This window comes from Pristiophorus japonicus, chromosome 14 (assembly GCF_044704955.1).
Source record: "Pristiophorus japonicus isolate sPriJap1 chromosome 14, sPriJap1.hap1, whole genome shotgun sequence".
Taxonomy (NCBI): Eukaryota; Metazoa; Chordata; class Chondrichthyes; family Pristiophoridae; genus Pristiophorus; species Pristiophorus japonicus.
Window position 1 is genome coordinate 153,786,222 of NC_091990.1, and position 24,766 is coordinate 153,810,987.

Consider the following 24,766-nt stretch of genomic DNA (forward strand, 5'->3'; position numbering starts at 1 on the left):
CACTGCTGCTCTCGGCCCCCCCAAGAGGGGTCGGGGTCGGAGCGGGGTAGAGAGTCGGGGGCTGAGTGGGTGAAGAGAATTGGGGGGGGGGAGGGGGGGAATAGAGTCGGGCGGGAGTTTGGGGGGGGGGGGGAAAGAGGGAAGAGTTGGGGCTGGGGCCTGAGCGGGGGAAGAGAGTCGGGGGGGGTGGGGGGGGGAGGGAAAGAGAGTCGGGGGGGGTGGGGGGGAAAGAGAGTCGGGGGGAGAGAGTCGGGGCCAGGACCTGAGCGGATGAAGAGAGTCGGAACCTAAGCGGAATCTCGGGCTTCAGGTCCTGCTTCTCGGCACCACGTGGAGGGAATGACTCAGGGCTGGGACCGGGGGGGGGGGGTGGCGGAGCTTGACAGGGGGCAGGGCTTGACAGATGCATGTCTGTCTAAAAAAGTGCAGTACAAATAGTTACATAGATTAAAAATAGTGACCATCTCAGAACCACAATGATGTTGGTCATCTTTGTCATGTGATTGCTATCTCTGTAAATATATTTATTGTTCTTTTACAAAGCAAGTTTGTGTTGCATTCCTTTCTGATTACTTCTTTAGAAATCATTAACGTTCATCAAAACAAGAAGCTCCGGCAAAAATAGTGGACTGAATTGGTTTACAGATACGAAAAAGAAAAGTATTTCATTTTTCTCCCACTCTTTTTATTCCAACCAGAGGGGAGGTGAGGAGAATTTTTTTTTTAATACATAGAGTTGTTATGATTTGGAATGCACTGTCTGAAACAGTGGTGGAAGCAGATTCAATAGCAACTTTCAAAAGGAAATTGGATAAATACTTGAAAAGGAAAACTTGGAGGGCTATGGGGAAAGAGCAGGGGAGCGAGACTAATTGGATTGCTCTTTCAAAGAGCCGGCACAAGCACGGTGGGTTAAATGGCCTCCTTCTGTGCTGTATAATTTTATGATCCATCGGCCTGTCAATTGGTACTGTATCTTCTTGAATCCTCAGACACAAAGGCAGGAATTTTAATCAGGAGGTAGGTTGGGAGTGGGGGGGGTTAGAAAACGGTCGGGAAACCCGGGAGAACGTATTTCCTGCTGGCCTTGCAGGCACTTGCATCCTGGATCCAATTTACTTTAGCTGGCTGGTTCCCAGAGACCTGAGAAATCCGATCAGCCAGTTAAATTTGAAATGCTGGTTAATTCTGAGGCACACAGCCTCATTATAATATTTAAATGACCAACCCTCCTCCTGGAAGCAGGTTGGCTGCCTGCCCATCGTTCCACCTGCGTTGAAACCAGAAGTGGACGGGTTTGAGGCAGGTTGGGGTTGGGATTCAGTTTTTATTACACTTTAACCTCCCACCCGATCCCAACCCACCCATTTTGGGGGTTAAAATTCCCCCAAAGATGTTTGAATAACCTAGGGGTACTGTTTGACCTTTTATGAAAAAGCAAGTCACTCTCTTGAGCTTAACACACATTCTTCCACTCTCCATCCTTTTAGTTTCTCTGTTCTTCATAAAATATATCCGCTCCCTGCTCGTATCTCTCTGGATAATCATTCCCTTAAATGCTGGCAGAGGTGCTGCTGTTCAATAGACCGCCTATGATGATGATGATGATGATGATGATGAATTGATGGTGCAGCCAACTGATTGTCAAAGTTCCAAACCTATTGCTCATGCTTTTAAAAATTGCTCCATCAGCTTAGCTGCTACAAACCCATGGGCGCACTGCCAGTTTATGACAGATTGGTTATCGATACCATGAGACTGTATCTGAGGGACAGCACTGATGGTCCTCACTGCACATCAGGTGGGATCTGCCAGCTCCCTCTCGCATTACTGTGGCAATAAACCTTTCTCCTTGCTGTTTCTTTTTTCTGTTGACAGCATGAACAGTGTGCAAGTACAACCAAGGATTTCACAATCCAACGCGGCCTGAGAGATCCAAAATGTCACCTGCCATAGCTGCTGCTCCTTCTGGCTTTACTCTAACATTTGCGATATTTTCTCAAATCCCAATTCTGCCTATTTTCATTTCCAGATCTCTACCACATCTGCTTCCCCCACTGAAATGCAAGTTTACCACTTCCTGACTCTTCCTACTTCCAATTTACACTTGCACTTTTTATTCCAAATTCTGATCCAAACAGGTTGCATGTGGTTATGTTAATTTTAAGAACATAACATAAGAACATAAGAAACAGGATGCTCTTGTCATTTGCCACATGTCCCAAACCACCTGATTTGGATCTCCTGTGGCCAAAGATGTTTCTCCCTCAACTCACTAAATTTACCGACCATCTTAATCACTCTCCTAACGATCTGTCAAGAAAAATCAAATCAGCTCTAACTTTCCCTCCACTGAAATCACTATTCATGGTAACCATCAGCAATGGGTGCTGATCAGAATGGTACAAATGTAAAATCTTTTCCCATCTTGAATGATGTTAAACAAACTATCCATATCTCTAATTGGCCTGGTAATCCAGCTAAACTCAAAAACCTTCCCTCACTGCCAAGCCTAATGCTTATTGATCATAGGCTGGAAATTCGCCAACCGGGTGCCTGATTTTTCGTCGATATTTCGCCATTTTTGGCAAAAAACGGTGAATTGGTAGTTTCGGAGAAGTCTTGCGCCGACGGTTTGTAAGTACCGGTGGGGAGCAGACCGCCACTGTGCAGGACTCAAAATACCGCTTTCATCAAAAATTTGTCTCAGTGGTGACCCGTATTCTGCGTGAAAAAATACGCCTGGGAAAAACCTGCGTTGCAGCCCTTGGAACAGCGGTAGAATCATAAAATCATAGAATTTACAGCACGGAAGAAAGCCGTTTTGGCCCATTGTGTCTGCGCCGGCCGACCAAGAGCTATACAGCCTAATCCCACTTTCCAACTCTTGGTCCTTAGCCCTGTAAGTTACGGCATTTTAAGCGCACATCAAAGTATCAAGCAAGGGACCCAGCACTGGATATACCCTTCCAGTCACAAAAACACCCATCAAGTATTACCCTTTTCATCCTGACTTCAAGCCAATTTTGGATCCAACTTGCTACTTTGCCCTGGATCCCATGGGCTATTACTTTTGTGACCAGTCTGCCATGTCGGACCTTATCAAAAGTATTGCTAAAATCCACATATACTACATCAAACGCACTGCCCTCCTGGTTACCTCCTCGAAAAATTCAATCAAGTTAGTCAGACATGACCTTCCCTTGACAAATCACTGTCCTTGATTAATCCATGTCTTTCCAAATGAAGATTTATCCTGTCCTTCAGGATTTTTTCCAATAATTTTCCCACTACTGAGGTTAGGCTGACTGACCTGTGATTACTCGGTCTATCCCTTTCTCCCTTTTTAAACAAAGATACAACATTAGCAGGCACCGCACCTGTAGCCAGAGAGGATTGGAAAATGATGATCAGAGCCTCTGCTATTTCCTCTTTTGTTTCTCTTAACAGCCTGGGATACATTTCATCCGAGTCTGGGGAATTATCCACTTTCAAAGCTGCTAAACCCCTTAATACTTCCTCTCTCACTATGTTTATCTCATCTAATATTTCACACTCTTCTTCCCTCATTGCAAAGTCTGCAATGTCCCTCTCTTTTGTGAAAAGGGATGCAAAGTATTCACGAAGAATTCTACCCACATCTTCTGCCTCCACACACAGATTTCCTTTATAGTTTCTAATAGGCCCCACTCTATCTCTGGTAATCCTCTTGCTCTTAATGTATTTATAAAACATCTTTGGGTTTTAACTGATTTTACTCGCCAACATTCTTTCATGCTCTCTCTTTGCTTTCCTGATATCTTTTTTAACCAGATCCCTGCAATTCTTATACTCCTCTAGAGTTTCTGCAGTGTTGAGTTCCCAGTATCTGTCATAAGCTTCCCTTTTTTTCTTTATCTTACCCTGTATTTCCCTTGACATCCAGGGGGCTCTCGATTTGTAGGTATGAAAATCTGCAAAAAAGCTAAGTTAAATTTTTCATTTTTTAATTCTTTTGCAGCAATTCGATAGTTAAGTATCTTGTGAATGTTTTATTTTTGTTTTTTGAAAATTTTGGGGGGGTGTTTTCCCCCTCCCAAGGCCTCTCTCACATGGTAATCGACCTAGGTCTAAAGTTGGCGAGGATTTATTCCCGAAACTTAGACCTTAAAAAAACTAGCGGAGTGAAAGCGGTATTTTTGGCCAAAAAACGAATTTCTAGCCCCATGAGTTTCCTCAAATGTTGAGATTTGGTAACCACTATCTATAGTGCCTTGCAGAATATTGCACAATAACTCACACCATGTTAATCAACTGGTGTATTCCTTGAGAATCCTTTACTGTGTTTCCTCTAATGATTGTCTACTTCAAAGGCAGTAATAGGGCAATGTTGTTCCAGTTGACCTGGAAATAAAGTATGAAACATTCCACGATATCAAATTCAGATTCAATTACATTTGTCATTGTCAACAAATGTCTGCCTACTGCAATGGCTTTTGAAGCACCTCAAACCAATCTTATTTTTGTTTGTAAGCTCTATAAATCTACTGTTACAACTGACAAATGTATTATTAAAAAGACACATCAGTTACTGTCTTCCACTTATCTCTTTTAACATCTGTGAATTCTCCTTTCCACCACCTCCTGATCATACAGCTGTTAGATCTCTTAATGTGAAAGCCGACTTTTTTCATTAACTTTACTCCTCCAAATCAAGCATTGATAATCTTGGGAAGAATCTTTCACTCTTTCTCCATTCCATTCTAACATTTTGACTGACAGCAATTTTTATCCCCACCACTCAATGAGATTGCTAGCCCTAATCAAAGAATCATATAGCAAAGAACGAGGCCATTCGGCCCATCGTGCCCGAGCTGGAAATGGTATTCCTCTCTCTGTCATTGAGATGCACATCTCCAAACTGATTACAGTGGCATTTCTTCAATCCCTTTTCATCCCAGTCCATCTTTTCTTCTCCTTGGAAAGTTGCCCAAGCTCACCCGAAAAAAGGTCATCTCCCTTCCAATTACTGCCCTATTTTCCTTAATAACAGTACCTGCTAAAATCATAGTAGCTGATGTTAACTCGAGTTACAAAGAAGAACTTGTTTTTATAAAGTACCTTTCACATCCTCAGGAAAATCCCAGGGTGTTTCACAACCAATTAATTACTTTTGAAGTGTAGTCACTACTATTTTGTAGGCAAACACCAAAAATCCATCACGTTGACAGCTCTGGCCCAATTCTTACTTCCTAGTATGATTTATTGCACTTGTGATCATATTAACAAGTTACACATCTCTGGAGCACTGCTCTTGAACATTTTTAGGAGTCAGCTTTGTACACCTCCAAAGCCCTCAACAGAATCTGACACAATATACTTCTGAAAAGGTAACCGCCATATGTTCTCTCACCAAAGTTATGTTGATGGTTATTGAATTTCCTTTCAAATCATTTTGTTTCAAGACAATCCACCATGCTATTAATATTTGGCCCACACAAGAAAGTGGGCGATGGCTCCTGGCGATCAACCCCACCCTTCTGTACCATTGGCTCATGATACTTTTGCAACAACAAAGGACAGCAACTGAAAATAGTTATAATGAAGTCCATGCCTCCCTGAATTTCATCATAGTGCACACCATTGACAGTATTTCAGATGCTTGGACATGTCAACTGGGTGGTGTCCTGAAATGCAGTGGGCAAAGGCATTAAGGATCATGGCAATCTGCTCTATGTTGCTCAACTTCACCCTGCAAAGAAGCAGCATCACAGTGACCCTGCAGAAACATGATTCCAGCTGCATCAAAGGGGAACAGCCTGGATAGACTGAGGAGATGATCCTGGCCAGCTTCATGGGCTATGCAGCAGCCTTAATAGGTCAGACCATCTCCTAATATGATTGACAGTCCTCGCTACATCTTCCCCATGCCCTTTACTAAAGTACTCTCACCTACCCTGGCATTCAACTTCCATTCATGGTGGCTACTGAAACTTGATGCAACATCGTCCAACTCGAGTACAGGCAATATATAGTAATTTTACCTGCACTGTGTCTGAGTATCCACTGTTTGAGCTGGATTTTACCAACCTCGGCAGGTCCATGGCGGGCGATGTCGATGGCGAGTCCTGGCCTCGTTTCTGGAACCAGCCTGCTGTACAAAATGATTTTCCATTGATTGGGCATGTTAAGCCCAGCCAGCGCGTTTGCCGGCCAATTGAAGGAAGCGGGTCTGATGACATAATTTGATGATGCGTCGTCAACCGGTTTCCGTAAAGGGACCATGTGCAAATTTATTTTGACATTTGTGCTGTCAGTGCTCTACAGCATTGAGGTGCTGCAAACACTGACAAGCACTGCACAGAGGTGCAGCGCTGCACCCAGGTTCTCCCTCGATTCCCTCCATATGCTTATGGAGGGAGCCACGGCACTTCTCTTCCCTTCCAATAGGCAGAAGAGACATCCCCAGGAGGCCAACGCATCCTGGTTGCACATTGCACAGGAGGGCACAAGCAGGGATGTTGTCAGGAGGACCTGGTTGCAGTGGCGCAAAACTTTCAATGATCTCAGTAGATCACAAAATGTTACTGCAAAGCCACACACGCAACCACGTTGTGTGGCACTACCACTGTGCTAAATGGGATAGATTCAGAATAGATCCAACAGCTCAAATCTGGGCATCCATGAGGCGCTGTGGGCCATCAGCAGCAGCAGAATTGTGTTCCATCACAATCTGGAACCTCATGGCCCAGCATGTCCCTCACTCTACTATTACCATCAAGCCTGGGGACCAACCCTGGTTCAGTGAAGAGTGTAGAAGAATATGCCAGGAGCAGCAGCAAGCATACCTGAAAATGAGGTGCCAACCTGGAAAAGCTACAACACAGGACTACATGCATGCTGAGCAGTGGAAGTAGCATGCTATAGGCAAGGCTAAACAATCCCACAACCAACAGATCAGGTTAAAGCTCTGTAGTCCTGCCACATCCAGTCGTGAATGATGGTGGACTATTAAACAATTTACGTTGGAGGCGACTCCATGAATATCCCCATCCTCAATGATGGTGGAGCCCAACACGTGAGTGCAAAAGAAAAGGCTGAAGTGTTTACAACCATCTTCAGCCAGAAGTGCCAAGTGGATGATCCATATCGGCCTCCTCCTGAGGTCCCCACCATCACAGAAGCCAGTCTTCAGCCAATTCGATTCACTCCACGTGATATCAAGAAACAGCTGAACGTACTGAAGACTTGTGCTCCAGAACTAGCTGCGCCTCTAACCAAGCTGTCCCAATACAGCTGCAACACTGGCATCCAAACGACAATGTGGAAAACTGCCCAGATATGTCCTGTCTACAAAACGTAGGATATTGGACAGCAGAGAAGTAGAAGTAGAAAGTGAATTTCGAAGACAGAGGAAACAAGGACTGGAAAATACACAACAGGGGACTTTGGCAATACTAAGTGGTACATACTTCAATGCAAGGATTATAGGGAATAAGGCAGATGAGCTGAGAGGACAGATTGACACTTGGGAGTACGATATTATAGTTATTATTGAGACATGGCTGAAAGGGCAGGTATGGCAGCTCAACATTCCTGGTTACAGGGTTTTCAGACATGTTAGAGAGGGGTTAAAAAAGGAGGGGAATCGCAGTATTAGTTAAAGAAACAATTACAGCTGTGACAAGGGATGATATGTTAGAGGGGTCATCAAACGAGGCCATATGGGCTGAATTAAAGAAAAAAAAGGGCAATCACACTATTGGGAGTGTACTATAGACCCCCAAGCAGTTGGAGAGTGATAGAAGAACATATGTGGGCAAATTACTGTGAAGTGCAAAACCTATAGAGCTGTAATAGTGGGGGATTTCAACTACCCTAATATTAACTGGGAAAAAAGTAGTGTGAATGGTACAGAAGGTGCGGAATTCCTAAATTGCATTCAGGAGATGGCATCCTGGAATGGCAGGACTGATATATGAAGAAAGACTGGATCGACTCGGCTTATATTCACTGAAATTTAGAATGAGAGGGGATCTCATAGAAGCATATAAAATTCTGACGGGATTGGACAGGTTAGATGCAGGAAGAATGGTCCTGATGTTGGGGAAGTCCAGAACCTGGGGTCACAGTTTAAGGATAAGGGGTAAGCCATTTAGGACCAAGATAAGGAGAAATTTCTTTACTTAGAGAATTGTGAACCTGTGGAATTCTCTAGCATAGAAAGTTGTTGAGGCCAGTTCGTTAGATATATTCAAAAGGGAGTTAGATGTGGCCTTATGGCTAAAGGGATCAAGGGGTATGGAGAGAAAGCAGGAATGGGGCACTGAAGTTGCATGATCAGCCATGATCATATTGAATGGTGGTGCAGGCTCGAAGGGCCGAATGGCCGACTCCTGCACCTATGTTTCTATGTTTAGCCAGTCTGTAACAAGCCCAACAAGAGAGGGGGCAGTTCTGGACTTGGATATGTGGAATGAAGAGGGGTAGGTGGAAGGGGTACCAGTGAGAGAGCATTTTGGTGCAAGTGATCATAATTCAGTAAGATTTAGGGTAGTTATGGAAAAGAACAAATGGGGACCAGAAATAAAAGTTCCAATTGGGGTAAAGCCAATTTTGCTGAGCTGAGATGGCATTTGGCCAAAGTGGACTGGAAACAGCAACTTGATGGTAAATCAGTGTCAGAACAGTGGGAGGCATTCGAGGAGGAAATCCTGAGGGTACAGAGCAAGTATGTTCCCTTAAAAAAAAGGGTGGGGCTTACAAATCGATGTCTGGATGTCAAGGGACATACAGGGTAAGATAAAGAAAAAAAGGGAAGCTTATGACAGATTTGGGAAATCAACACTGCAGAAACTCAAGAGGAGTATAACAAGTGCAAGGCTGCAATTAAAAAATACATCAGGAAAGCAAGGAGAGAGCATGAAAGAATGTTGGCAAGTAAAATCAGGGAAAACCCAAAAATGTTTTACAAATACATTAAGAGCAAGAGGATAACTAGAGAAAGAGTGGGGCCTATTTGAGACCATAAAGGAATTCTGTGTGTGGAGGCGGAAGACATGGGTAGGAGTCTTAATGAATACTTTACATCCGTTTTCTCAAAAGAGAGGGGCGATGCAGACTTTGCAATTAGGGATGAGGAATGTGAAATATTAGATGAGATAAACATCATGAGTGATGAAGTAATAAGGGGCTTAGCAGCTTTGAAAGTGAATAATTCCCCAGGCCCAGATGAAGTGTATCCCAGGCTGTTAAGAGGGGCAAAAGAGGAAATAGCAGAGGCTCTGATCATCATTTTCCAATCATTTCTGGCTACAGGTGTGGTGCCAGCGGACTGAAGGACTGCTAATCATAGAAATTTACAACACGGAAGGAGGCCATTTCGGCCCATCGTGTCCGTGCCGGCCAACAAGAAGCGATCCAGCCTAATCCCATTTTCCAGCTCTAGATCCGTAGCCCTGCAGAATGCAGCACTTCAAGTGTGCATCCAAGTACTTTTTAAACGTGGTGAGGGTTTCTGCCACTACCATCGTTTCAGGCAGTGAGTTCCAGACCCCCACAACCCTCTGGGTGAAGAAATTGCCCCTCAAATCCCCTCTAAACCTTCTACCAATTACTTTAAATTTATGCCCCCTGGTTGTTGACCCTCTGCTAAGGAAAATAGGCCCTTTCTAGCCACTGTATATAGGCCCCTCATAATTTTATACACCTACATGAGGTCTCTCCTCAGCCTCCACTGTTCCAAGGAAAACAAACCAAGCCTATCCAATCTGTCCTCATAGCCAAGATTCTCCACTCCCAGCAACATCTTCGTAAATCTCGTCAGTACTCTCTCCAGTGCAATTATATCCTTCCTGTAATGTGGTGACCAGAACTGCATGCAGTACTCTAGCTGTGGCCTAACCAGTGTTTTATACAGTTCAAGCATAACCCTCCTGCTCTTGTATTCAATGCCTCGGTTAATAAAGGCTTGCATTCTTTATGCCTTCTTAACCACCTTATTTACCTTGCCTGCTACCTTCAGGGATCTGTGGACATGTACTCCAAGGTCCTTTTGTTCCTCTACACTTCTCAGTGTCCGACCATTTTTTGTGTATTCCCTTTCCTTGTTATCCTTCCCCAAATGCATTACCTCACACTTCTCCAGATTAAATTCCATTTGCCACTGTTCTGCCCACCTGACCAGTTGGTTGATATCTTCCTGCAGTCTACAGTTTTTTTCTTCATTATCAACCACACAGCCGATTTTAGTATCATCTGCAAACTGCTTTATCATACACCCTATATTCAAGTCTAGATCATTGATGTATACCACAAAAAGTAAGGGACCTATAACTGAACCCTGCCGAACCCCACTGGAAACAGCTTCCAGTCACAAAAACACCCATCAACCATTACCCTCTGCTTCATGCCTTTGAGCCAATTTTGGATCCAAATTGCTACTTTGTCCATCAGAATTTTTTCCAATAATTTTCCCACCACCGAGGTTAGGCTGACTGGCCTGTAATTACTCTGTCTATCCCTTTCTCCCTTCTTAAACAAAGACACCACATTAGCAGTCCTCCAGTCCTCTGGCACCACATCTGTAGCCAGAGAGGATTGGAAACTGATGGTGAAAGCCTCTGCCATTTCCTCTTTTGCTTCGATTTACAGCCTGGGATACATTTCATTCAGGCCTGGGGAATTATCCACTTTCAAAACTGCTAAACCCCTTAATACCTATTCTCACTATGTTTATTTCATCTAGTATTTCACACTCCTCCCCAATAGCAGTGTCTGCATCGCCCCTCTCCTTACAGATGTAAAGTATTCATTATGTACCATACCCACATCTCCTGTTTCCATGCACAGATTACCCTCATGATCTGTAATAGGCCCTACCATTTCTTTTGTTATCCTCTTGCTCTTAATATATTTATTTATGTTGTACATTTGTTTTAAAAGGGAGAAAGGGATAGACCGAGTAAGTACAAGCCAGTCAGGCTAACCTCAGTGGTGGGAAAATTATTAGAAAAAATCCCGAGGGACAGCATACATCTTCAAGACATGGATTAATCAAGGACAGTCAGCATGGATTTGTCAAGGGAAGATTGTGCATGACTAACTTGATTGAATTATTTGAGGAGGTAACCCAGAGGGTCGATGAGAGCAGTGTGTACGATGTAGTGTATATGGATTTTAGCAAAGCTTTTAATAAGGTTCCACATGGCAGAATGGTCCAGAAAGTAATAGCCCATGGGATTCAGGGCAAAGTGGCAAGTTGTATCCGAAATTGGCTTGGAGGCAGGATAATGGTTGATGGGTGTTTTTGTGACTGGAAAGCTATATCCAGTGGGATTCCGCTGGGCTCAGTGCTGGGTCCCTTACTTTTTGTTGTATATATCAATGACTTGGACTTAAATGTTGGGGGTATGATTAAGAAGTTTGCAGATGACACGAAAATAGGCTGTGTGGTTGATAATGAAGAAGAAAGCTGTGGACTGCAGGAAGATATCAATATACTGGTCAGATGGGCAGAACAGTGACAAATGGAATTCAATCTGGATAAGTGTGAGGTAATGCACTTGGGGAGGTCTAACAAGGCAAGAGAATACACATGAAATGGTATGACACTGAAAAGTGTAGAGGAACAAAGGGACCTTGGAGTGCAGGCCCACAGATCCCTGAAGGTATCAGGTCAGGTAGATAAGGTGGTTAAGAAGGCATATGGAATACTTGCCTTTATTAGTTGAGATATGGAATACAAGAGCAATGAGGTTATGCTTGAACTGCATAAAATGCTGGTTAGGCTGCAGCTGGAGTACTGTGTGCAGTTCTGGTCACCACATTACAGGAAAGATGTGATTGCACTCGAAAGGGTGCAGAGAACATTTACAAGAATATTGCCTGGACTGGAGAATTTTGGCTATGAAGAAAGATTGGAGATGCTGGGTCTGTTCTCTTTGGCACAAAGGAGGCTAAGAGGAGACCTAACTAAGGTGTCTAAAATTATAAGGGGCCTGGATAGAGTGGCTAGGAAGGATCTGTTTCCTTTGGCAGAGGAGTCAACAACCAGGGGGCTTGCATTTAAAGTAATTGGGTTTAGAGAGATATGAAGGGAAATTTCTTCACCTAGAAGGTGGTGGGAGTCTGGAACTCACTGCCTAAAAGGATGGTAGTGGCCGAAACACCCTCCGCATTTATAAGATACTTGGATGTGCAATTAAAGTGCCGTAAGCCACAGGGCTACGGACCAAGAGCTGGAAAGTGGGATTAGGCTGGATAGCTCTTGGTCGGCCAGCGAGGACACGATGGGCCAAAATGGCATCCTTCCGTGCTGTAAATTTTTATGATTCTATGTTAATGCAGAACAAATCCAATCCAGCCAATTACTGCCGCATCAGTCTACTCTCACTCATCAGCAAAGTGATGGAAGGTGTCGTCAACAGTGCTATCAAGCAGCACTTACTCACCAATAACCTGCTCACTGATGCACAGTTTGGGTTCCGCCAGTATCACTCAGTTCCAGTCTTATTACAGCCTTGTTCTAAACATGGACAAAACAACTGAATTCCAGACTTGAGATGAGAGTGACTGCCCTTGACATTAAGGTAGCCCTTGACAGAGTTTGTTGTCAAGGAGCCCGAGTAAATCTGAAGTCAATAGGAATCAGGGGAAAACTCTCCACTGGCTGGAGTCATACCTAGCACAAAGGAAGATGGTTGTGGTGATTGGAGGTCAATCATCACAGCCCCAGGACATCGCTGCAGGAGTTCCTCAGGGCAGTGTCCTAGGCCCAACCATCCTCAGTTGCTTCATCAATGACCTTCCTTCCATCATAAGGTCAGAAGTGGGGATGTCGCTGATGATTGCACAGTGTTCAATTCCATTCGCAACTCCTCGGATAATGGAGCAGTCCATGCCCGCATACAGCAAGACCTGGACAACATTCAGGCTCAGGCTGATAGGTGGCAAGTAACATTCACGTCACACAAGTGCCAGGCAATGATTACCTCAAATAAGCGAGAGTCTAACCACCGCCCCTTAACATTCAATGACATTACCATCGCTGAATCCCCTACCATCAACATCCTATAGGTCACCATTGACCAGAAACTTAACTGAACCAGCCACATAAATAATGTGTTAACAAAAGAAGGTCTGCGGCGATTGTCTCACCTCCTGACTCCCCAAAGCTTTCCATCATCTACAAGGCACAAGTCAAGAGTGTGATGGAATATTCTCCACTTGCCTGGATGAGTACAGCTCCAATAACACTCACGAAGCTCGACACCATCTAGGACAAAGCTGTAATATAGTTCCACCTAGTGGACTACTGCTCCACCTAATGGACTACTGTGGTAATGCAGCCAATTCTGTTTTCATAACAAAGGTATCAGGTGACAGGTCACCTGAAAAGTTCCTGTGTTAATGAAGCCATCTTGCAGTCTCTGTGTTTGTGATGTCGTAAGGAATAGATCACATTGGCGATGAAGGATAGGATTTCTGGATTCTCTAGCTGAAATTTTTGTTGGTGGATGTTTCCAGTCAAACAACAGAGAATCTAGAGAGGTCCTTTGTTTGCAGAACAGCTAAAAATCGAAGGTAAATTACAAGTACACTTGACTAACTGCCAGAGTCCAGATGGCCATGCCTTTGCGAATAATAGGGCACTTGCGTGAGTTTCAACATTACCGTGAGACTTTCGGAGCATATGTGGAGTGGCTAGAAATGGTTTTCACCACAAATAGTATAATTGAAGTCCCCGATGATGAAAACCGTAACCGAGTGGTGTTGGAAAGAAAACGGGCTATTTTCTTGACTGAAGCAGGCCCCGAGGAAGATGAAACCCTGAAAAATGTGCTTCTTCCTGTCAAGCCAAAGGACACATGAATAACGGAGATTCTAAGCAAGTTAGAACAGCACTCCAGTCATGAGCCCCTGGAAATTGCTGAAATTTATCGTTTCGGAATACAAGATTAGTTAACCGATTAAAGTATCAGTGAGTACATTGTAGCATTAAAGACGCTATCTATTCACCTTCATTTCGGAAACTTTCAGGACCGAGCATTGCGTGACCACTTTGTTTGTGGGATGAAAAATTAAGCGATCAGAAGAAAGTTGTTGACAACTCCTAACCCGACTTTTGATTTAGCTTGTCAGACAGCTATCTCAATGGATATGGCCGACCAATATTCTTGTGAATTTTGTATCATTTCCAGTCGTCAGACAACCAAGAAGAGCCTGCAGGTTAAAAGTAAAAGGCAGTTGGGCCCCAAGGCCTCAGCAACTGGCCAAAGTAATACATTGAATTCATGCTATTGGTGTCTGGGACAACACATTGCTCAATGTTGTCCATATGTGAAGGCAGAGTGTTTCTTCTGCATGAAAACTGGGCATTTTGCAAAGTCATGCCGACTGAAGAGTAAACCAACTTTCAAGGCTATAAGTAGAAATCCCCAAAGAGTACATAGCATGGAAGGAAAGCAACAGGATGAAGAGATACACATCATCAGGAGCACGAGTGTATCTAAGAACAATTCGAAGAGTATCATCATCCAAGTAGATGTTGCAGCAACCAAGATAACCATGGAAATCGACACTGGTGCATTCGTGAGGGTAGTACTCGAATTGCTATACCTCGACAAATTGCGTGATTTCCCATTGTAGAAATCCAAGATAGAGCTGTGAGACTACTCAGGAGAGAACATTCCTGTGGTAGGTCGTATCACCGTATCGGTGAAATATAAGGTTCAATTTCAGAACTTGCCTCTCTTAGTAGTGGCGGGAGACAAACCTGCCGCCTGACTAGGAAGAAATTGGTTGAGATCACTGAAGCTGGATTGGTGAGATTTTTCGTGTTGAAAAAAGATTTGCATCGGAGAATTATGTCATCAAAAAGTATCCAAAGGTGTTTTGTGAAACAGGCAATCAGAACCAAGGCTTCAAGGCGAGTGTCAGGGTACAGAGGACATTAGACAAATTTACTGCAAGCCACATCCCATACTATATACATTCAAGGAGAAAGTTGAGCAAGAACTCAAAAGACTAGAGACTGAGAACATTATCTCAAAGATAGATCTATGTAATTGGGCTACACCCATTATTGTTGGACCCAAGTCCGATGGTAAGGTAAGGTTGTGTGGTGATTATAAAGTAAAGTTTCCAGAGGGTAATCTCTCCAATACATTGCCAAATGTAGAAAATTTGTTCACAATGCTGACAGGTGGTCAGATCTTCTCAAAGTTAGATTTCACAAATGCCGACTTACATTTTGGAAACATAGAAACATAGAAAATAGGTGCAGGAGTAGGCCATTCGGCCCTTCACCGCCTTTCAATAAGATCATGGCTGATCATTCACCTCAGTACCTCTTTCCTGCTTTCTCTCCATACCCCTTGATCCCTTTAGCCGTAAGGGCCATATCTAACTCCCTCTTGAAAATATCCAATGAACTGGCATCAACAACTCTCTGTGGCAGGGAATTCCACAGGTTAACAACTGCATGAAGAAGTTTCTCCTCATCTCAGTCCTAAATGGCCTACCCCTTATCCTAAGACTGTGTCCCCTGGTTCTGGACTACCCCAACATCGGGGACATTCTTCCCGCATCTAACCTTTCCAGTCCCGTCAGAATCTTATACGTTTCTATGAGATCCACTCTCATCCTTCTAAACTCCAGTATATAAAGGCCCAGTTGATCCAGTCTCTCTTCATATGTCAGTCCAGCCATCTCTGGAATCAGTCTGGTGAACCTTCGCTGCACTCCCTCAATAGCAAGAATGTCCTTCCTCAAATTAGGAGACCAAAACTGAACACAATATTCTAGGTGAGGCCTCACCAAGGCCCTGTACAATTGCAGTAAAACCTCCCTGCTCCTATACTCAAATCCCCTAGCTATGAAGGCCAACATGCCATTTGCCTTCTTCACCGCCTGCTGCACCTGCATGCCAACTTTCAATAACTGATGAATCATGACACCCAGGTCTCGTTGCACCTCCCCTTTTCCTAATCTGCCGCCATTCAGATAATATTCTGCCTTCGTGTTTTTGCCACCAAAGTGGATAACCTCACATTTATCCACATTATACTGCATCTGCCATGCATTTGCCCACTCACCTAACCTGTCCAAATCACCCTGCAGCCTCTTAGCATCCTCCTCACAGCTCACACTGCCACCCAGTTTAGTGTCATCTGCAAACTTGGAGATATTACACTCAATTCCTTCATCCAAATCATTAATATATATTGTAAAGAGCTGGGGTCCCAGCACTGATCCCTGCGGCACTCCATTAGTCACTGCCTCCCATTCCGAAAAGGACCCGTTTATCCCGACTCTCTGCTTCCTGTCTGCCAACCAATTCTCTATCCATACCAGTACATTACCCCCAATACCATGAGCTTTGATTTTGTACACCAATCTCTTATGTAGGACCTTGTCAAAGGCCTTTTGAAAGTCCAAATACACGACATCCACTGGTTCTCCCTTGTCCACTCTACTAGTTACATCCTCAAAAAATTCCAGAAGATTTGTCAAGCATGATTTCCCTTTCATTATTCCATGCTGACTTGGTCCGATCCTGTCACTGCTCTGCAAATGCGCTGCTATTTCATCCTTAATAATTGATTCCAACATTTTCCCCACTACTGATGTTAGGCTAGCCAGTCTATAATCATCTGTTTTCTCTCTCCCTCCTTTTTTAAAAAGTAGTTTTACATTAGCTACCCTCCAGTCCATAGGTACTGCTCCAGAGTTCGTAGACTGTTGGAAAATGATCACCAATGCATCCACTATTTTTAGGGCCACTTCCCTAAGTACTCTGGAATGCAGACAATCAGGCCCTGGGGATTTATCAGCCTTCAATCCCATCAATTTCCCCAACACAATTTCCCGCCTGACAAGGATATCCTTCAGTTCCTCCTTCTCACTAGACCCTCGGTTCCCGAGTACCTCCAGGAGGTTATTTGTGTCTTCCTTCATGAAGACAGAACCAAAGTATTTGTTCAATTGGTCTGTCATTTCTTTGTTCCACATTATAATTTCACCTGAGTCCGACTGCAAGGGACCTACGTTTGTCTTCATATATCTATAGAAGCTTTTGCAGTCGGTTTTTATGTTCCCGGCAAGCTTCCTCTTGTACTCTATTACCCCCTCCTAATTAAACCCTTTGTCCTCCTCTGCTGAATTCTAAATTTCTCCCAGTCCTCAGGTTTGCTGCTTTTTCTGGCCAATTTATATGCCTCTTCCTTGGATCTAACACTATCCTTAATTTCCCTTGTTAGCCATGGTTGAGCCACCTTCGCTGTTTTGTTTTTACTCCAGACAGGGATGTACACTTGTTGAAGTTCATCCATTTATCTATAAATGTTTGCCATTGCCTATCCACCGTCAATCCTTTAAGTATCCTTTGCCAGTCTATTTTAGCCAATTCACGTCTCATGCCGTCAAAGTTAGCTTTCCTTAAGCTCAGGACCTTAGTTTCTGAATTAACTATGTCACTCTCCATCTTAATAAAGAATTCTACCATATTATGGTCACTCTTCCCCAAGGGGCCTCACACAACAAGATTGCTTGATACTCATCTGGACCTGTATCAATTTAATAAGCTACCATTTAGAGTGTCTTCCGCCCCTGCCATATTTCAAGGGTGGTGAACCAGATTTTGCAAGGCATTGAAGGGGTGGTATGTTATTTAGATGATATACTCATTTCAGCACCAAACAGGCAAATTCATAATAACATAATGAATGAATGGCTGGAGAAGCACAGAGTACAAGTGACTGCTAACAAGTGTGAGTTATTTCAAAGCTCAGTGGAGTACTTAGGGCACAGAGTTGACAAAGATGATTTACAGCCAACCAAGGGAAAGCTGGATGCAATTAGAAATGCACCCACTCTCAAGAATATCACTAAACTTTGATCATTTTTGGGTCTTTTGAACTATTATGGGAAGTTCCTACCAAATTTGGCTACAGTGCTACATCCACTGAATGAGCTGTTGAAAAAACAGGTCCAGTGGAAGTGGACAGAATGCAAGGCAGCATTCAAGGAGTGTAAAAGTCAATTGGTAGAGAGCACCATGTTTGTTCACTATGATGTATCTAAAGAGAATCATGATAGAGGTAGAGTAAGAGAGAGAAGTGTGAAATTAAATCAGGAGTGTGTGAAGAACTATCACCATAAATGGTTAAAGTGGTTACCAGGAAGAGTGGTGAAGATATGTGGTCCTCATGTTTGATCATGGACAGGTTAGGTTTGTTCACATTGATCATATTTTACCTACAGATGTGGAAGTTCAAAGTTTTAATGATTCAATAATTGTTGACTCATCAAATAGACTTATTACAAGTACAGTTGCAACAGCATATCCTACATCAAATGTACTAGAAACAAGTCCAAGAGAAAGTCAGAATTTAAATCTGAGTCCGAGTCAGGCATACAAACAGTCTGAAGTTGTAGAGTTCAAATGTAAATCAAGGGCATTCCTTGGAGAAAAACTTTCATCAGGCTCAGCCTAGAATGAATCTAAGTTCGACACCATGTTTGGAAAGTTTTGTTCGAGACCGAAGTTATCCTCTTCGAAACAGAAAATCTGTAGTTAAGTTTGATTTGTAAATATGGCAAAATAAGTCCATATCTTTTGTTATATTTTACCATGCAAGTTATGTATGATGATTGTTTGTTATAATTACTTCTTCATTAAGGAGGGAGAAGTGTAATATAATTCCACCTGGTGGACTACTGCAACACCAAGTGGACTACTGTGGTAATGCAGTCATTGCTGTTCTCACAGTAAAGGTAACAGGTGACAGGTCACCTGACAAGTTCCTGTGTTAATGTTGCCATCTTTCAGTCTGTGTGTTTGTGATGTCATAAGGAATATATCACAAAAGCAGCCCGCTTGATTGGCACCCCATTCACCACCTTAAACATCCACTCCCTCCATCACTGGCGAACCGTGGCTGCAGTGTGTACCATCTGCAAAATGCACTGCAGCAACTCGCCAAGGCTTCTTCGGCAGCACCTCCCAAATCTGCGACCTCTACCACCTAGAAGGACAAGGGCAGCAAGCACATGGGAACACCACATCCATGTTGCCAAGTTACACGCCATCCTGATTTGGAAGCATATCACCATTCCTTCATTGTTGCTGGGTCAAAATCCTGGCACTCCCTTCCGATCAGCACTATGGGAGTACCATCACCACATGGACTGCAGTTGTTCAAGAGGTGGCTCACCACCATCGTCTCAAGGGCAATTAAGGATGGGCAATAAATACTGGCCTTGCCATCGATGCCCACATCCCGTGAACGAATAAAAAAAAACTCATTCTGCTGTGCCACTCATCACATACCCATCACTCTGCCCTCCTTACGCTACTCCGGCACATCCTTACTCACACCAACTTACCTTGCACCTCCACCCATCACTCTCTACATTATCACTTCCCCATCTCACTAGCCACCCCTCACATTCACCCTCATCCTCGTCCAATCATACCAACTAACAACAAGGGTAGTCATTTGGGTGTTCGCTCATGTTTATGTAAAATTACTGTTGATGTACTGTCAAACATGAAACATTTATTTTCAACACTTTGTGTTCTTGGACAGATCTGTGTGCAGCTTTTGAAGTTGCTTAGTGAGTTGCAGTGAATGGTGAGATATAAGAGTACCCTAGCAATGGTGATGAGTGTGAAAGGAATAGCTTGGGCATTGTAGGAATACTTTATGGTGTTGGTATGGAGTGGTGCCAACCTGGCACATCATGTGGCAGCCAGGGTGTACAGCATCAAGTGAAGTAAAGGTAGCCATGGTGAGGCCATCCCTGGTGTCCTGGGCAGCAATGCGGTCGAGTGCTGATGCCCTGTGTCCTGTGCAGCATCAGGTGATTGCGAAGAAGGTTGGTGTTGTTGTTGGTGCTGCTGGTGTTGGAGTTGGGGCTGATTATGGTGGGATTCTGAAGACCAAGGTGAAATAGTTTCAAGGGCATCGATGCTGATGTAACAGATGGCAGGTGAACTTGAGATGACAGAAGTGATCTGTCAATAGTGAGAGGTTGTTCCAATGAGGTGGCACTGGATAGAGAGATTGCAACTGAAATAAAGCTCAATCTGTCTTCCAAATCCAGTAAGCAACAGCTACTGAGCTTGGAATGTGAACAGCTGTGAGATGGGAGCTTTTATAGCATATTTGCAGCTGTCAAGTAATGTGATGATTCTATGGCCATTCAACTCCCGCCCTGCTTACCTGACATGATCCCCAAGTAGCGTGGACCCTGTGGGTGACCTGGTAAAATATAATGGTGAGCTCAAAATACTTTAGTGGTCTGTTAACATGGTCATAATGATTTGAATTGCCTCCCCCGCCACTGCATATCGGGTCTGCTCAGCGTTGATAGACCCGACACATTTGGGAAAGGCCAAAAACACACCTCCTACTACAAGTTCTGGACCATAGGAATTATATGGACAGATCAGCCTTGGGCACATGTTTATCGGGCTCAGCCGTATTGTGTTTAATAAGATTAACGGCACCACTCAAACTGCAAAACAGTACAACCCTGGCTTATCCAATAAGCCAGCACATGCTAAGTTACCACGGCTTAATAAAATAACCCTCCCATGAAATAAATTAACACAGGACCTCTCCCAGCACTAAACCCCTTGGGTTTGGTTGGGCCTTACAACTACCCCCTCACACAGCTACGTGGTCTGGCGGAGGCAATATGCTCACCCTGATTGCCCATTGCCTTGCTTGCAGCTTCTTCCAGTATGTCTCGCTTCTGGTTCCCTACCGCCAACGCAGTATCCAAGTTCCAGTTTGAGTCAAGGTCTGTTGGTGAGGGTTGAAAAGCAGCACTCAGCTTCTGACGATGTTTCGTTGAGAATGAAGAGAGCTTCGAACTTGAGCTGTTTCCTGAGCTTGTTGCAAAATGGCTCCTTATATCCTCAAAAACCCATCACCTTTCTTCCTGCCAATACTGACCAATGGATTGACTCAGTTGATCTGTCGGGACCCGCCCCTGTGGCCTGGAGTGGCTTGTAGCCGTTGAAATCTTTGTGAAAAATGATATTTCGTTTTCCCGCTCCCAGGCCTTGCATCTGGAGAGACAATGGGTGCTGATTACTGGATGTCTGTCATTTCCTGAGTTGATGGCCTCCATTAGCAGGTAATGGGCTTCGATCTCAAACCGAGCTTGCTTAACTGGCTTATCTCCTGGAAGACAATGGCTCGGCCATTTCCTGCCTTGCACCAGTTTTGGTAGGGACTGTGCTTTAATAATGCAAAAGCATAGTGTCTCTGAGTTACCTCTCGGAGTATTGTTCCCAGTAATCACTTTAGATGGTGATGACATTAATCGGCCTGGATTCCCTTCCATCCAGCCTATCAGTGTGAAATGCTCATTTGCATATGAATGTACCTGCCTATTCCCTAAGCCACTCCCACAAGCTTGCCAAACAGTACAGTTCTTTCTTGGGATTTTGGATTTAAGGATTTAAAGTATTGCTCATAAAAATGACCAGAAAGCTGGTGCTACACAGCAAGGTTAAAAAAATCCCACCCAACTCGTCACTGATCGTGCCCGCCGAACCCCAAGAAAATTCCCTCCTTTGTTTCTATGGTGCTTCCCCTTGGTGACAGTGCGTGATGTTGTTCTTTGAAACCTAATCTTCTGCTTCATTTAGGTGATACCCAGAGGTAGGAGCACATGAAGGTGTTGGTGGTTGTATATCCATAAGAGTCTCTTACCCACTGGTATCTGGGGCCTGAGATGGTCCCACTGTAGGTTTTGCCACTTCTACAACTTCAGGGACAGGCTACAGCTGCATTGAAGAGAACTGGTCCAGAAAGTTAATGCCATCATCCATGCTCATTCCAGGCATGTCCAGGTAATGTCCCCCTCCCCCCATCCCCCATGGTTATAGGGCAGAGTTGCAAAAGATCTAATGCCAATGTTATAGTTTGGGATTCTGCATCCATTTTGCCACAAAAAAAAGCATTTATTTTGCCTGTAATAGAATACATTCCCCATCCAAAAGCAGACAAGAGATTATTTAAATTGCAGGTTTGGCTTTAGTGCTTTTGTACAGTTCTCAAGCAATGGCCCATTCATTAGCAATGTCTGGTCATTCAAGAGACATCTAGCACCTTAGCATTGTCAAAACTTCTTTCATCTCTGCTAGTCTTTGAAGGGCAGCTTTGTACGAATCGACACAGATACACAAGGTCAGTCAGTAGAGCAGCAGAAAGATTGTGAAAGGAAGAGCAGTAGAAAGGCTGCAAAGAAGAAGATAGCAGAAAGGCTGTGAGCGAGAAATGCTTCTACATTGAAATCAATAGAATGAGAATCAGGCGGGTTCTATAAAGGGCTGGCAATCCGCTCCACAGATTACTATCCAGGCTGTAAAGACCAATATCTACCCCGATATTCTTCTCTTGTTCTAAGCTCGTTGTACTGTCAGCAGACAGAGTAATTGCAGACAAAGGAGCAGGAATGTTGCATTTGAGCTCTCAACAAGTTGCCCGAAAATACATAGTATAAAATATGTTGCTGAAAATAATACCACTCGTTCTTCCTCATGAGCTTCAGACGACTGGCGATTTAATGTGTTCTGGAGAAGAAAGGCATGATCGGTCCGAGAATCATATGTTCTTTGCTCAGAGTCTGTCGTGCTCCACTCCTTAACTTTATCTGGAAAAGAACAGAGGTAGTAGCGCTTACTTAAATGATATTTCTCAATAAATTCACACTTTTTAAAATTTAACTCGAACCGCATAAACTGAGCTCAACTTTCTGGAGATCACTATACACACTGCAGCGAGGACTGGAAACGGAATACAGAAATCTTTCTTGCATTAAATTAGAATCAAATGATTATTTTGAGATCTATATTAGTACAATTCATCATGAATATGTAATGTAATTGTTGGTAGTAATGTAACTGATTAAACTCACTGTAGTCAGCTTAGAAGATACAAATAAATATTTGTTGCTCTGTTGTAACACGGTCCGAATAAATGATTGCACTACCAAAAATCATCCCAGAGATTTATAATTTTAAATTAGCACACAGTTAAAATTTTTGAAAAGCAGAATGGGTTAGAATTTGGTGCATGCCCGATTTCTTGCACTGAATCAGCACTGCGCACACACAGTCCCCGCCTGAACTCATAGGCGCCGTTAAGAAGTGAAACTGGTCCCCGTGCTGATTAACATTGAATAGGCGGCTGCCAGCGCTACTCGTGCTCCTCATTGGCAGCTCGCTACATGGCTCTTCTCTGAAACTGCCTCCACGGCTCGAATATTTCCCTTATGTTACGGCAAAGTAGCGGAAGCAGCTCAGAGAAAGATCCCGGCCTTGGTGACCAAAACTGAATATGCTACTCAAGATAAGCGCTGACCAGAGTACTGCATACTTTTAGCTTGACACTTTCAAGTTGGACTGAACTTATCTAGAAGTATAATTTGACATTCCATTCAATTTATTGTTCCAAAGAGATTTGACATTAAGCACTGAATCTACTATCAACCATGGATTCTTTCTATCTCACCTTTAGCTGTTTCTGCTCTATCTGTGGTCTTGACATTCATTTTTCCTTCCAATGTATAATACCGTGCATTTGTCTATCTTGAATTTCAGCTGCCATGGATCTGTCCAATAGCAGATATTATCGAACTCTCTTTGTTGGTCCCTGGTTGCTCGTTTAGATTTAACTGTCCACTTTCCAGATTAAAATCACCTGCAAACTTCATTAGTTTCCATTCTGAATCTGAGTTGTTAATGCAGATTAACAACAGTAGGGGCATAAACATTAATTACCGGCACACTACATTTTATAGTTTCCCCCTAAACTAGTATCAAATTTTGCCTCGCTTGCGATAATTCTTAAATATGGAAAGGAAACAGCAAGATTAGCAGTTGAATAGCTTTCTCAGAGACACTTTAGATAAGTGTCTCAACAATTGTTGTTACAAGTAGCATAAGTAACTGATTTAGCATCAAAACAGTAGTGACTACCTAGGCAAACAACACATTCATCACGAGACTCTTGTGGCGAAAGTTTGGAATGGCACTGTTGACAGGAATTATATCCCAGAACGTTCTCATCTGACCCAGATTCTGGAACAATATCTGCAAAGAGAAGACACAAAAAACTGTCAGCAAAACATTTTTTTTTAATCATAACTGTATTAACAAACAATTTCAAAAAATACTGAAGAGATGAGGTCCTTCAGTTATGAGGAGGGGTTGGAAAAGTTAGGACTGTTCTCCTTGGAACAGAGAAGGTTAAGAGGTGACCTAATTAGGGGTTTTCAAGATGATGAGGGTTTTCGTTAGAATAGATAAAGGCTGCTCTGTCTGACAAGTGGACCAATAAACAGAGGTCATAGATTTTAAATCATTGGCAAAACATCTAGCGGAGAGATGAGGAGAATTGTTTTCACTCAGAGTGATGGGATCTGAATGCTCTACTTAAAAGGGTGAAGGAAGCTGATTCCATCAATAATCTTTGAAAGAGAGTTGGACAAGTACTTGAGAATGAGGAATTTACAGGTTCATGGACAAAAAGCAGCTGTTTGAGACTAAGAATGACTGCACTTTCAAAGAACCAGCACAGGCACAACGAGCCGAATGGTCTCCTTCTGTGCTGTAAATTTATTTGATTCTATAAAGATGAAAAGCATCTGGAAATTCTCTAATCAACTATAGTAAAGCAAAGGGGTTAAAAATGAAAAACCTGCATGTGGAGGATGGCTTCTATCTGGGAAGCAGCTCATGAGTGGTTGGTAAGATTAACAACCC

General features: G+C 43.4%; 1 protein-coding gene across 1 annotated transcript in view; it reads right to left on the reverse strand.

Moving 5' to 3' along the window:
• Positions 1-22,541, reverse strand: part of ano3 (anoctamin 3) — a 334,095-nt gene extending 311,554 nt beyond the window's left edge. Inside the window, exon 1 of the mRNA XM_070898640.1 lies at positions 22,526-22,541. The gene's annotated coding sequence lies outside the window, so the exon portion shown is untranslated. The remainder of the gene's footprint in view (positions 1-22,525) is intronic.
• Positions 22,542-24,766: the final 2,225 nt, after the last annotated feature.